This window comes from Coregonus clupeaformis, chromosome 18 (genome assembly GCF_020615455.1).
Source record: "Coregonus clupeaformis isolate EN_2021a chromosome 18, ASM2061545v1, whole genome shotgun sequence".
In the NCBI taxonomy this organism is placed as follows: domain Eukaryota; kingdom Metazoa; phylum Chordata; class Actinopteri; order Salmoniformes; family Salmonidae; genus Coregonus; species Coregonus clupeaformis.
The window spans coordinates 45,711,444-45,723,696 of NC_059209.1; the positions used below are offsets into that span (position 1 = coordinate 45,711,444).

At 40.3% G+C, this 12,253-nt stretch overlaps 1 protein-coding gene across 1 annotated transcript in view; it reads left to right on the top strand.

The window, feature by feature from the left end:
• LOC121587334 (leucine-rich repeat transmembrane neuronal protein 4-like) overlaps positions 1-11,899 on the top strand; it is a 44,382-nt gene extending 32,483 nt beyond the window's left edge. Inside the window, exon 2 of the transcript XR_006004053.2 lies at positions 11,379-11,899. The gene's annotated coding sequence lies outside the window, so the exon portion shown is untranslated. The remainder of the gene's footprint in view (positions 1-11,378) is intronic.
• The last annotated feature ends 354 nt before the right edge of the window (positions 11,900-12,253 follow it).

Below are 12,253 nucleotides of genomic sequence, written 5' to 3' on the forward strand. Positions count from 1 at the left end.
AAGTACTGTTCTACCTCAATTAGCCATGAAATCCCTAGTTTGAAAGCAACTGTTTTTCACAAAGCTGTGCTTTGAGTTCTAGCCAATGAGCTTCAGCCCCTTGCCATTTGAGTGACAGCTAGCAAGATGCACACACAGCAGAACGAGAGAGAAAGCAATGACGTGGTGCACATATCTGCACATACAGTGGGGAGAACAAGTATTTGATACACTGCCGATTTTGCAGGTTTTCCTACTTACAAAGCATGTAGAGGTCTGTAATTTTTATCATAGGTACACTTCAACTGTGAGGGACGGAATCTAAAACAAAAATCCAGAAAATCACATTGTTTGATTTTTAAGTAATTAATTAGCATTTTATTGCATTTGATCACCTACCAACCAGTAAGAATTCAGGCTCTCACAGACCTGTTAGTTTTTCTTTAAGAAGCCCTCGTGTTCTCCACTCATTACCTGTATTAACTGCACCTGTTTGAACTCGTTACCTGTATAAAAGACACCTGTCCACACACTCAATCAAACAGACTCCAACCTCTCCACAATGGCCAAGACCAGAGAGCTGTGTAAGGACACCAGGGATAAAATTGTAGACCTGCACAAGGCTGGGATGGGCTACAGAACAATAGGCAAGCAGCTTGGTGAGAAGGCAACAACTGTTGGCGCAATTATTAGAAAATGGAAGAAGTTGAAGATGACGGTCAATCACCCTCGGTCTGGGGCTCCATGTAAGATCTCACCTTGTGGGGCATCAATGATCATGAGGAAGGTGAGGGATCAGCCCAGAACTACACGGCAGCACCTGGTCAATGACCTGAAGAGAGCTGGGACCACAGTCTCAAAGAAAACCATTAGTAACACACTACGCCGTCATGGATTAAAATCCTGCAGCGCACGCAAGGTCACCCTACTCAAGCCAGCGCATGTCCAGGCCCGTCTGAAGTTTGCCAATGACCATCTGGATGATCCAGAGGAGGAATGGGAGAAGGTCATGTGGTCTGATGAGACAAAAATAGAGCTTTTTGGTCTAAACTCCACTCGCCGTGTTTGGAGTAAGAAGAAGGATGAGTACAACCCCAAGAACACCATCCCAACCGTGAAGCATGGAGGTGAAAACATCATTCTTTGGGGATGCTTTTCTGCAAAGGGGACAGGACGGCTGCACCGTATTGAGGGGAGGATGGATGGGGCCATGTATCGCGAGATCTTGGCCAACAACTTCCTTCCCTCAGTAAGAGCATTGAAGATGGGTCGTGGCTGGGTCTTCCAGCATGACAACGACCCGAAACACACAGCCAGGGCAACTAAGGAGTGGCTCCGTAAGAAGCATCTCAAGGTCCTGGAGTGGCCTAGCCAGTCTCCAGACCTGAACCCAATAGAAAATCTTTGGAGGGAGCTGAAAGTCCGTATTGCAAAAAAGTGGGCAAAAATCCCTGTGCAGTGTGTGCAAACCTGGTCAAGACCTACAGGAAACGTATGATCTCTGTAATTGCAAACAAAGGTTTCTGTACCAAATATTAATTTCTGCTTTTCTGATGTATCAAATACTTATGTCATGCAATAAAATGCAAATGAATTACTTAAAAATTATACAGTGATTTTCTGGATTTCTGTTTTAGATTCTGTCTCTCACAGTTGAAGTGTACCTATGATAAAAATTACAGACCTCTACATGCTTTGTAAGTAGGAAAACCTGCAAAATCGGCAGTGTATCAAATACTTGTTCTCCCCACTGTATGCGACATAGTACGCAATTGTTGGGGACCACTTTTAGCTCATGAGTGCTACTTTCAGATGTACTGGCTAAAAAGTATACAAAAGTACCGGAGAATCTCTTTAACTGTTCATTCAATTTTTTGTGTGTGCATGCCTTATCCTAGATTAATCCTAGAGCATGGGAGTTTAGCTTGCTTACCCCTTTGCGCTCAGTAAATAATATGTGATGAGGCTGAGGAATTGCCTGAGCCTGTCACACTGTGAGAGCACTGGTATTGTAGCTATATGTTTAGTGCTGGTGACTCACCCAGAGAGTCATTCCCTATCCTCTGCAGCTGAAAGGGATTATTTTCTAAAGAAGGCATGTGTGGGCACCACTGTTTTCAAATTAATTTCTAGCACTCAATGACTTGTAGTTAATCTTATCTTTTCACTGTTCTCTCTTTTCAATCAACAGCCTTTCTTGTCTCAGAGGACAGTGATGTTCATGTTGATTTCCCCAAGATATTCTGACCCATGTGTTTAGACACAGACATGTTCATGAACCTTGCCTACTGACCAATCATAGAGCCTTTCTAAGGTTTATCCAGAGGGTGATTATTGACAGTGCATCTTTCATCTGTGACGAGCTGCAGATCCGGGTTATATCTGTATACTGTATTAGAGAAGCTTCTATCATATGAGAGATATTGCCTCGTTTCTTTGAACAAGTACAGATCATAGTCAACCACAACCAGTGGTATTTCAGCCAGAACAGAGGTGATTGCATTAATATTATTCCTTAGAAGTTAATTTTTCTACTGGTTATTTACTTATCTTTTTGCACTTACTAAAGTATCTCTGTTTTGCAACATTAGCTTGATATCCCATCCAGAGACAGCCAGCCTGATAAATCAAATAAATACATTAGGAAATGAAATGGTATGTTCCTGGCACACTAACGTGCAAAGAAGCTTTTTTTCTCTCCATGCATACACTACAGACCTTCACCCCTTGTTTCCTCCGAAAGTATTGAATCCTACTCTATTTCTTACTGAGAGCGGGTGAAGGAGTATAATTTCTGGAGAATGTAAAACAAAGCTATTCTCTAACCATGTACTGTAATATTGTAATATTAGTGTCTCCAAAACAAGTACCTTTATTTGAGCATTTGAATGGTTATTTGTGAAAACCAAATAGTCAACCAAATTGTGTTTGAAAGTATTTTCAAATACTAATTTCAAATACTATTTTCAAATACCTGGGTTAAATGCATGGGAGTGTATTTGAGTCAGTGTATTTGTGTATTTTCAAATACAAGTCTATTTCCAAATACATTCCAATATTCAACTACTTGTTTTTTTTTAAATTAAGGTTATCCGAATACTTGTTTTGAAATGTATTGAAAAGTAATTGAGATACCTGAAATAGTATTTGAAATAAGGTCTGTATCAAATAATGTAAAACAGATTATCTGTTTTACATGATTTGTATCATTTCATTGTGTGTTTTTTTGGTATGATGAACTGAAATATCACCCGCTATTCAGGATATTAATAATATTAATAACATTTATATTCATGTCAAAGGATTTTACTTATGTCGTTCAACATTTTGTAATATCACATTAACACAACTCAAGAATGGTTGGCTCATGCTGTTACAGCAATAAGCCGAGAATAGAATAACAGCATGTGCTTGCATAATTTCTGAATGGCACACTGTAATTTCTCACTCTCTGTTAGTGCTCAATTTCAGACAGTGAGAGGGTAGGGCAAGCACAGCATGCCTCTCTGCCCTATGTTTGGACATGAAAAATAATTAGAGGGGAAATATAATTAATTTTGTCATAGCTTGTTGGAATTGCAACAAGGCTGGCAAATGTGTATGAACCCTTCTATTGGCATTCACTTCCCAGTACTGAGTATATGTTCTGCTATCATCATTGTCCACATGGTGCATCATGTTTGTTTTCATGGAAAACAGCTTTAAAGATACAGGCTATACTGTATCTAGGCTAAATAGTATCTGTCATTGATGTCCACAGGGATATCCCAGCTTTCTTACTTATCTATTTGTTGTGAGTTTTAATAATGCATAGGTGCTTAGGAAGGTGTGCTATGCACCTGTTTAAAATGTACAGTCTACTTGATATATTGCCCATGTTCGTATTGATTTTTATACTGAACAAAAATATAAACGCAACATGCAACAATTTAAACAATTTTACTGAGTTACAGTTCATAAGGAAATTGGTCAATTTAAATAAATAAATTAGGACCTAATCTATGGATTTCACATGACTGGGCAGAGGCGCAGCCAAGGGTGGGCCTGAGAGGGCATAGGCCCACCCACTTGGGAGCCAGGCTCAGCCAATCTGAATGATTTTTCCCCCCACAAAAGGGCTTTATTAAAGACAGAAATACTTCTCTGTTTTATCAGCTGTCTGGGTGGCTGCTCTCAGACTATCCCGCAGGTAAAGAAGCCGGATGTGGAGGTCCTGGGCTGGAATAGTTACAAGTGCTCTGCGGTTGTGAGGCCGGTTGTACGTACTGCCAAATTCTCTATAACGACGTTGGAGGCGGCTTATGGTAGAGAAATTAATATTATATTCTCTGTCAACAGTTCTGGTGGACATTCCTGCAGTCAGCATGCTAATTGCACGCTCCCTCAAAACATGAGACATCTGTGGCATTGTGTTGTGTGACAAAACTGTACATTTTAGAGTGGCCTTTTATTGTCCCCAGCACAAGGTTCACCTGTGTAATGATCATGCTGTTTAATCAGCTTCTTGATATGCCAAACCTGTCAGGTGGATGGATTATCTTGGCAAAGGAGGAATACTCACTAACAGGGATTTAAAGAAATTTGTGCACAACAATTTAGAGAAATACGCTTTTTGTGCGTATGGAAAATTTCTGGGATCTTTTATTTCGGCTCATGAAACATGGGACCAACACTTTACATGTTGCGTTTATATTTTTATTCAGTAGTTCCCAGCTCATTCCCCACTATATTAATCAATGGCAATCCTCCTTCCAGTTGCAATCAATCCAAAAGTTAATTCCCACAGAATACTCACTGACACCCTTTTGAATTATTGTTGCACCATAACAATAGCCAACATGACCTGCTTAATAACATATTCATCAGGGTTTTGAGGATTGAGGCTATTTAAATAACAATTTGCTTATTTAGGTCTTGTGGGTCAGCATTGGTCTTCTAGTAGCGTGTGTGTGTGTGTGTGTGTGTGTGTGTGTGTGTGTGTGTGTGTGTGTGTGTGTGTGTGTGTGTGTGTGTGTGTGTGTGTGTGTGTGTGTGTGTGTGTGTGTGTGTGTGTGTGTGTGTGTGTGTGTGTGTGTGTGTGCGTGTGTGTGAGCGTGTGTGTGCGAGCGTGTGTGTGTGAGCGTGTGTGTGTGAGCGTGTGTAACAGAGAAAGAAAGACAACATGCAATATGTATTTGGATTAATTCAATACACTTATAGCAACTGGCTTCAAATCTTACAGTATATTGATGACAGACATCAGAAAAGTACACATAATGAAGCGAAGACATCCGTCCTGTAAGCATCGTTGGTCAGCTGGAAATAAGATGAGCAGCATTAGAGAGAGTTCATTCCCACAGAACACCCTTTGGAATTATTTCACTGGGACCCTTTTAAACTATAACAATGATAGCTGCCATGACCTGCTTAATGAAATATTTATCAGGGTTTTGACTATTTTCATTACTATTTGATAAAAAGACAGCAGATATATTGAGAGTGAGTGTTTGTGAGTGCGTGCGTGCATGTATAGGTATGTTCAGTGGTCCGGGTTAGGTGTGTGTATTAGTGTGTTTCTATGTATGCAAGAAGCATGCAATGTACCTGGATTAAATCAGCCCAATTATCTCTCTTGACATGTCCGGCTTCAGACATCAGAAATGTACCCATAATGAACCAGTATAGCATCGATGGTCAGCTCCAGATCATCTGAGCATGCATTGCCAACATTGATGAGCTGAAAATGGGATGAGCAGCATTAGGGGAAGATAAATCCCTACATCTGAAGGATTATGTACGTAAAACGCTTCTCAAATAAAAATGTAATTACATGGTGAATTTCAAGTAAAAAAAATGAGGATTTTTCAGAAACTTCAGAGCTTGCAGTATTATGATGTAAAAGTTGCTGTACTGATTTGGCTTTGCTTTTATTTTTTCTTATGGTAAGGCAGTTTAACAACTGGATAGATGTCAGACAAAAACAACTACAGTATTTAGTTATGCACATTTATGTAAAATGGAATGTCTATTTGTAGTTTTGAAATACTCAATTGATTAACTTTAAAGGCCAAATTCTTACTTACTTGTGTGTATCTTAGATGTCAATGCATGCATGCTTTTTGTGCAGATCATTTTAATTCTGTTCATAGGATTCAGCCCTAACTGATTATTATCAAACTATAATCTGAATTGTTAGCAGAACCATGATATCCTGTGATAATTAGTGAAGTTACAACGTCTGTGGTCTTACCTGTCCTACACTGAGTCAAAATGTATCATAAACTTTCTAATTACACTACCTTCATTTCATTATGCTGTTTATCTATGGAAAGCAAGCAGTGAAGCACAGGCCCTTGGGTCATTAGCATGCCATTCAGGGCCAATGTAATGAACATAATAGCAGCCTGTCCATGCTCTATGTTTGGGTCACATAAATCACTGAGTGAATTATCCAGCTGATGGGGAGAAGGCCCAGCCTGACGATGTTGTTAATATGCCAACGTGGGCTCATGCTATCCACGGCAGTCTGAGATTGACGCTGGGCCATGCTGGCACACTGCAGCTGTCTGTATCCTAATGGGAAATCATTCCTTTGCAGCCTGACCCCAATTCAGAGCAGTGCAAAGGGGGAACAACTTGAGTGAATACTTTGATAAGCAATCCAAACCTAATAGCTTGGAAAATTGAATTAATTGTGGTGCACGTTGACATAAGGGTTGATAGCCTGTTCTCTTTGGTATCCTCAGCACTCGTCTTCTTACTTAAGTTTGTCTGGCTTTTCAAAAAGGGACTAAGGGAGAGAGTGACAGAGAAGTGGCCTTCAGGTTTTTGTATAAGTCCATTGATGGAGCTACATAACTAGGATTTTTAACTGTTATTACTTTTAATTATGAAGAACTCCTAATTTTCTACATTTTTTAACTTTTCCTCTTTCAGCTTTTCTGCAAGATGTTTGAATCTTGGTGAACAAATCTTGCTATATCCTACCTACAGTATGCATCTTGGAGTGCTTGGATTGAGTTATTTGATATGGTTTGTTATGATCATATAGGACCTATCTTGATGATAGACCAGGTGAATATACTAGTCAGTGTACTAGGGACCAGAGTAGCCTAGTTGTCAGTGTAAGGAGACAAATTTGGGCTACCCCACTCAAATAAAATGGTTAAAAAGTAAATTATTTGAATTTAAAAGAAAAGGAGAGGCTCAGGCTTAGATATACAGTGGGGGAAAAAAGTATTTAGTCAGCCACCAATTGTGCAAGTTCTCCCACTTAAAAAGATGAGAGAGGCCTGTAATTTTCATCATAGGTACACGTCAACTATGACAGACAAAATGAGAAAAAAAATCCAGAAAATCACATTGTAGGATTTTTTATGAATTTATTTGCAAATAATGGTGGAAAATAAGTATTTGGTCAATAACAAAAGTTTCTCAATACTTTGTTATATACCCTTTGTTGGCAATGACACAGGTCAAACGTTTTCTGTAAATCTTCACAAGGTTTTCACACACTGTTGCTGGTATTTTGGCCCATTCCTCCATGCAGATCTCCTCTAGAGCAGTGATGTTTTGGGGCTGTCGCTGGGCAACACGGACTTTCAACTCCCTCCAAAGATTTTCTATGGGGTTGAGATCTGGAGACTGGCTAGGCCACTCCAAGACCTTGAAATGCTTCTTACGAAGCCACTCCTTCATTGCCCGGGCGGTGTGTTTGGGATCATTGTCATGCTGAAAGACCCAGCCACGTTTCATCTTCAATGCCCTTGCTGATGGAAGGAGGTTTTCACTCAAAGTCTCACGATACATGGCCCCATTCATTCTTTCCTTTACACGGATCAGTTGTCCTGGTCCCTTTGCAGAAAAACAGCCCCAAAGCATGATGTTTCCACCCCCATGCTTCACAGTAGGTATGGTGTTCTTTGGATGCAACTCAGCATTCTTTGTCCTCCAAACACGACGAGTTGAGTTTTTACCAAAAAGTTATATTTTGGTTTCATCTGACCATATGACATTCTCCCAATCCTCTTCTGGATCATCCAAATGCACTCTAGCAAACTTCAGACGGGCCTGGACATGTACTGGCTTAAGCAGGGGGACACGTCTGGCACTGCAGGATTTGAGTCCCTGGCGGCGTAGTGTGTTACTGATGGTAGGCTTTGTTACTTTGGTCCCAGCTCTCTGCAGGTCATTCACTAGGTCCCCCGTGTGGTTCTGGGATTTTTGCTCACCGTTCTTGTGATCATTTTGACCCCACGGGGTGAGATCTTGCGTGGAGCCCCAGATCGAGGGAGATTATCAGTGGTCTTGTATGTCTTCCATTTCCTAATAATTGCTCCCACAGTTGATTTCTTCAAACCAAGCTGCTTACCTATTGCAGATTCAGTCTTCCCAGCCTGGTGCAGGTCTACAATTTTGTTTCTGGTGTCCTTTGACAGCTCTTTGGTCTTGGCCATAGTGGAGTTTGGAGTGTGACTGTTTGAGGTTGTGGACAGGTGTCTTTTATACTGATAACAAGTTCAAACAGGTGCCATTAATACAGGTAACGAGTGGAGGACAGAGGAGCCTCTTAAAGAAGAAGTTACAGGTCTGTGAGAGCCAGAAATCTTGCTTGTTTGTAGGTGACCAAATACTTATTTTCCACCATAATTTGCAAATAAATTCATTAAAAAACCTACAATGTGATTTTCTGGATTTTTTTTCCTCAATTTGTCTTTCATAGTTGGCGTGTACCTATGATGAAAATTACAGGCCTCTCTCATCTTTTTAAGTGGGAGAACTTGCACAATTGGTGGCTGACTAAATACTTTTTTTCCCCACTGTAGCTATTAATAGAGAGAATAGTTTTCCAGGGTGTTCCTTTATGTAGGGCTATTTATGTTTTTGCTGTGTTATAATGTGAATAGGAGAATAATTTTTCAGCCATGTTCTGTTGAGGGAAGACGTCAAGGAGGCCTAACGCACACTCCTCTGTCTGCACTGTTTAGCCTTTAATGCATGGTGTTGGCTGCTGCCCAGGCTATGCTAGCCCTACGAGTCATGCCTTTAAAAGCTCCCACCATAACAGCCAGCTTCTTCCCAATATACCTGATTAAACCAGGATGGACACTCTCACCGGCGAGCCAAAAACCCTTTTATTTTTTTAATATTCATCACTCAGACCTGGATTTAATCCTATTTTCAGAAAGGGGCGCAGGGAAGGGGATACTCAAACTGAGTACCACACTGGAGGATGTTTTCATAAGACAACATCAAATCGCTCAATCCATTACGAAGTAAAAGAAAAAAGACTGTCTGGTCAGTGTTGTCTTGATTTTTTCTCGAATAGATCCTAGAGCTGAGGTCCCAGTGTTTTTGTGTTTGAGGACAGTCAAGTGGTTCAACTTAAATCGCATTTAGCTAAATGTCATTGCCACATTTTCTTCTGCATTAGTGCGTAGTGCGAGCACATTATGGTTGTAAACAGAGTTTGACACAGAACACATGTAGGACTTCTGATCAGTTAGGTTAATCACAACAGGTTTAAGGCCTTGTTGCCAAAGTATGTTTACTTGTGCTCCCCCACACTTTAGTGCTCTTCCCTGATAGTTGCCTCTCAACTGTTACAGTGTGGAGTACAGTATCTATTCTCACAAAGCAACATGAACATTGACCAGATGCATTCAAATATAGGTCTAATCAACACTCTAAAAAAGTTCACAGTCCTGTTGGGAAATCCAAGTTGCTGAGCTGCCAGAATAGTATCGTGGCAACTTCACATACTGGGATTTGCACATTTAGAAAATTACCAGAGACCAGGCCTGTTTTTAAAGAGCTGTTTTAAGCTTTGGCCCCCTTCCTGTCTTGTGCTGTTGTTAACAGAGAAAGGGGGCAATTTGCTCAACACTATAGGGCCATAAGCTAATTTAAAGGCTTGAACACAGACATTTGCGTCTTCCCATTACACTAATTAGGAAACTTTTTCCTAAAACTAGTCATTCTGCTGACAATTTGTGTGAATCCTTCATAGATACAGACCCCCTACTGAATACATTAACATTCTGGGCATGGTTGTGAATATTAAGTTCCCCAAAGATCAAGCTAGGTTGAGGAGCTTGAAGACTGAAAATGCTTGAAGACTGATTTAGGCGGTTATCAAATGATCAATAATCTCTCCACAACAACATTGTAAAGTGTATGTCCATATATTAGATATTTTACTTCTAGTTGAAGAAGGTACGGCTTAATCCACATAAGCTAATTCTGGGAACAGAGATCTCAAGCCCTCACCATAGTGCATCAACTTAGAGAGGAAATCTTATTGCAATCGAGATCATATTCTATTTACATTCAATAGACATCCGGATTTGTAAATAAATAGTTTTGAGAGCTGGGGAAGCGAAAATCAATGCTATAAAAATGTGATTCATTCCGTTTTTGGGGCCATTGCGAGACTGTTTAGTTTCCTTCTTTGAAAAGGAAGGTTGACCAGCTCAGAAGTAAAAACTTATAAAATATAAAGCAGTGAAGATTTTGTTTTGTTTATGTTATGGTGTGTGTGTGTGTGTGCACTACTAACAGAATCATTTAAATATTGTGATATTAGTTTCAATATTTAATGCCACATTTATACCGTTTGATCTGTTTTAATTGAACATAATTGAATCAGCAAAGTGCTTGTAATTTAACAAGAGCCCCCTGCTTAATGGAGTCAAGACTCCATTTAAAAGAGTAAAAGCAAGTATGTATGCACTCTTGCTTAAGGCTTTCATCTTGCATATACTGTAGATCAGTTTAGCTGAGTGGGTGCCCTATTACTATTGATGCAAGTTGTTGGTCCTACATACTACTGTTAGTGCATTTTGCAATGTGGTACATACAGTACATATGTTATTTTAGTGTTTAGATTGAGATAAATCAGTTATGACCTTGCACAAATGAGCTAGGTAATGTTAATGTGTTTTATGCAGTAGAGCACAATTATTGCATGCAATAATCCGATTTTCTAGGTTTACCAGAAAATCTGATATTCATTTCAATGGTCAATGACTAGCAGATAAAGGAAACACTGTGTAGGCGGTGTTAACTGCATTAAAACTGACACACCCTGCACGCTGTTCCTCTCACAGACAGTTTCATTGGGTGTTGACGCAAAACCACACCTGTCCCTCAAATACACCGTAAACATTGTTTTCAGTGAATCTGCAGTGCGGTTTTCCCTTTATCTGTGATTGTTTGAATTGGGACCTTATACTACTGTAAACTAGCCTAACATTTTTGGATTGCTCTCATTATGAGATTTTTGCATGCAATTTATCTGTAAACCTCCAGCCTATTTCACTTTGCACCCTAACGTAAAAAGAAATCCTCTAGTTTTTAAACCTCTCTTTCTATCTTACTCTCTCTTTCCGTCCCCCTATCCTTTTCCTTTGTTCTCTCAGGTACCACAGCAGTTGAGTGCCCTGACGTTGTACAGGTATGAACAGCCCATAGTGGACTACTGCCAGGCCCGTGGGGCGCTGCACCTCAACATGGGCTTTGAGCCCCCCTTCCAGCCACAGGGCTGTCTGAGGCCACCGGGCTGCAGTACAGGTCATACAGCTGGTCTCCCCTCTACGCCCACCGCCTCACTCATGCGCACGGAACCCCAGTCCCCCCAACAGTGACCTGTGCAGACAGGGAGACCATACCAGCACTCCCCTCTCCATCTAGGCTACTGAGCATGGTGTTGCTACAGTACTGTATACTGCTGCAGATCGTGAGGGAGAACAGCTGCAAATCTGCACTGAGGAATAACATTCTGACTGGAGAACCTGTTATTCATAGGGAGAATTCATTTATACCTTCACTTATGAAAATGAAAATATTCATTAATGGAAATTAGAGAGCACTGTTACAAGATAGCAGAGTGTACAGTTGAAGTCGGAAGTTTACATACACCTGAGCCAAATACATTTAAACTCAGTTTTTCACAATTCCTGACATTTAATCTTCGTAAAACTTCCCTGTCTTAGGTCAGTTAGGATCACCACATTATTTTAAGAATGTTAAATGTCAGAATAATATTAATAATAATTATTTATTTCATCACATTCCCAGTGGGTCAGAAGTTTACATACACTCAATTAGTATTTGGTAGCATTGCCTTTAAATTGTTTCACTTGGGTCAAACGTTTCGGGTAGCCTTCCACAAGCTTCCCACAATACGTTGGGTGAATTTTGGCCCATTCCTCCTGACAGAGTTGGTGTAACTGAGTCAGGTTTGTAGGCCACCTTGCTCGCACACGCTTTTTCAGTTCTGCCCACAAATTTTCTA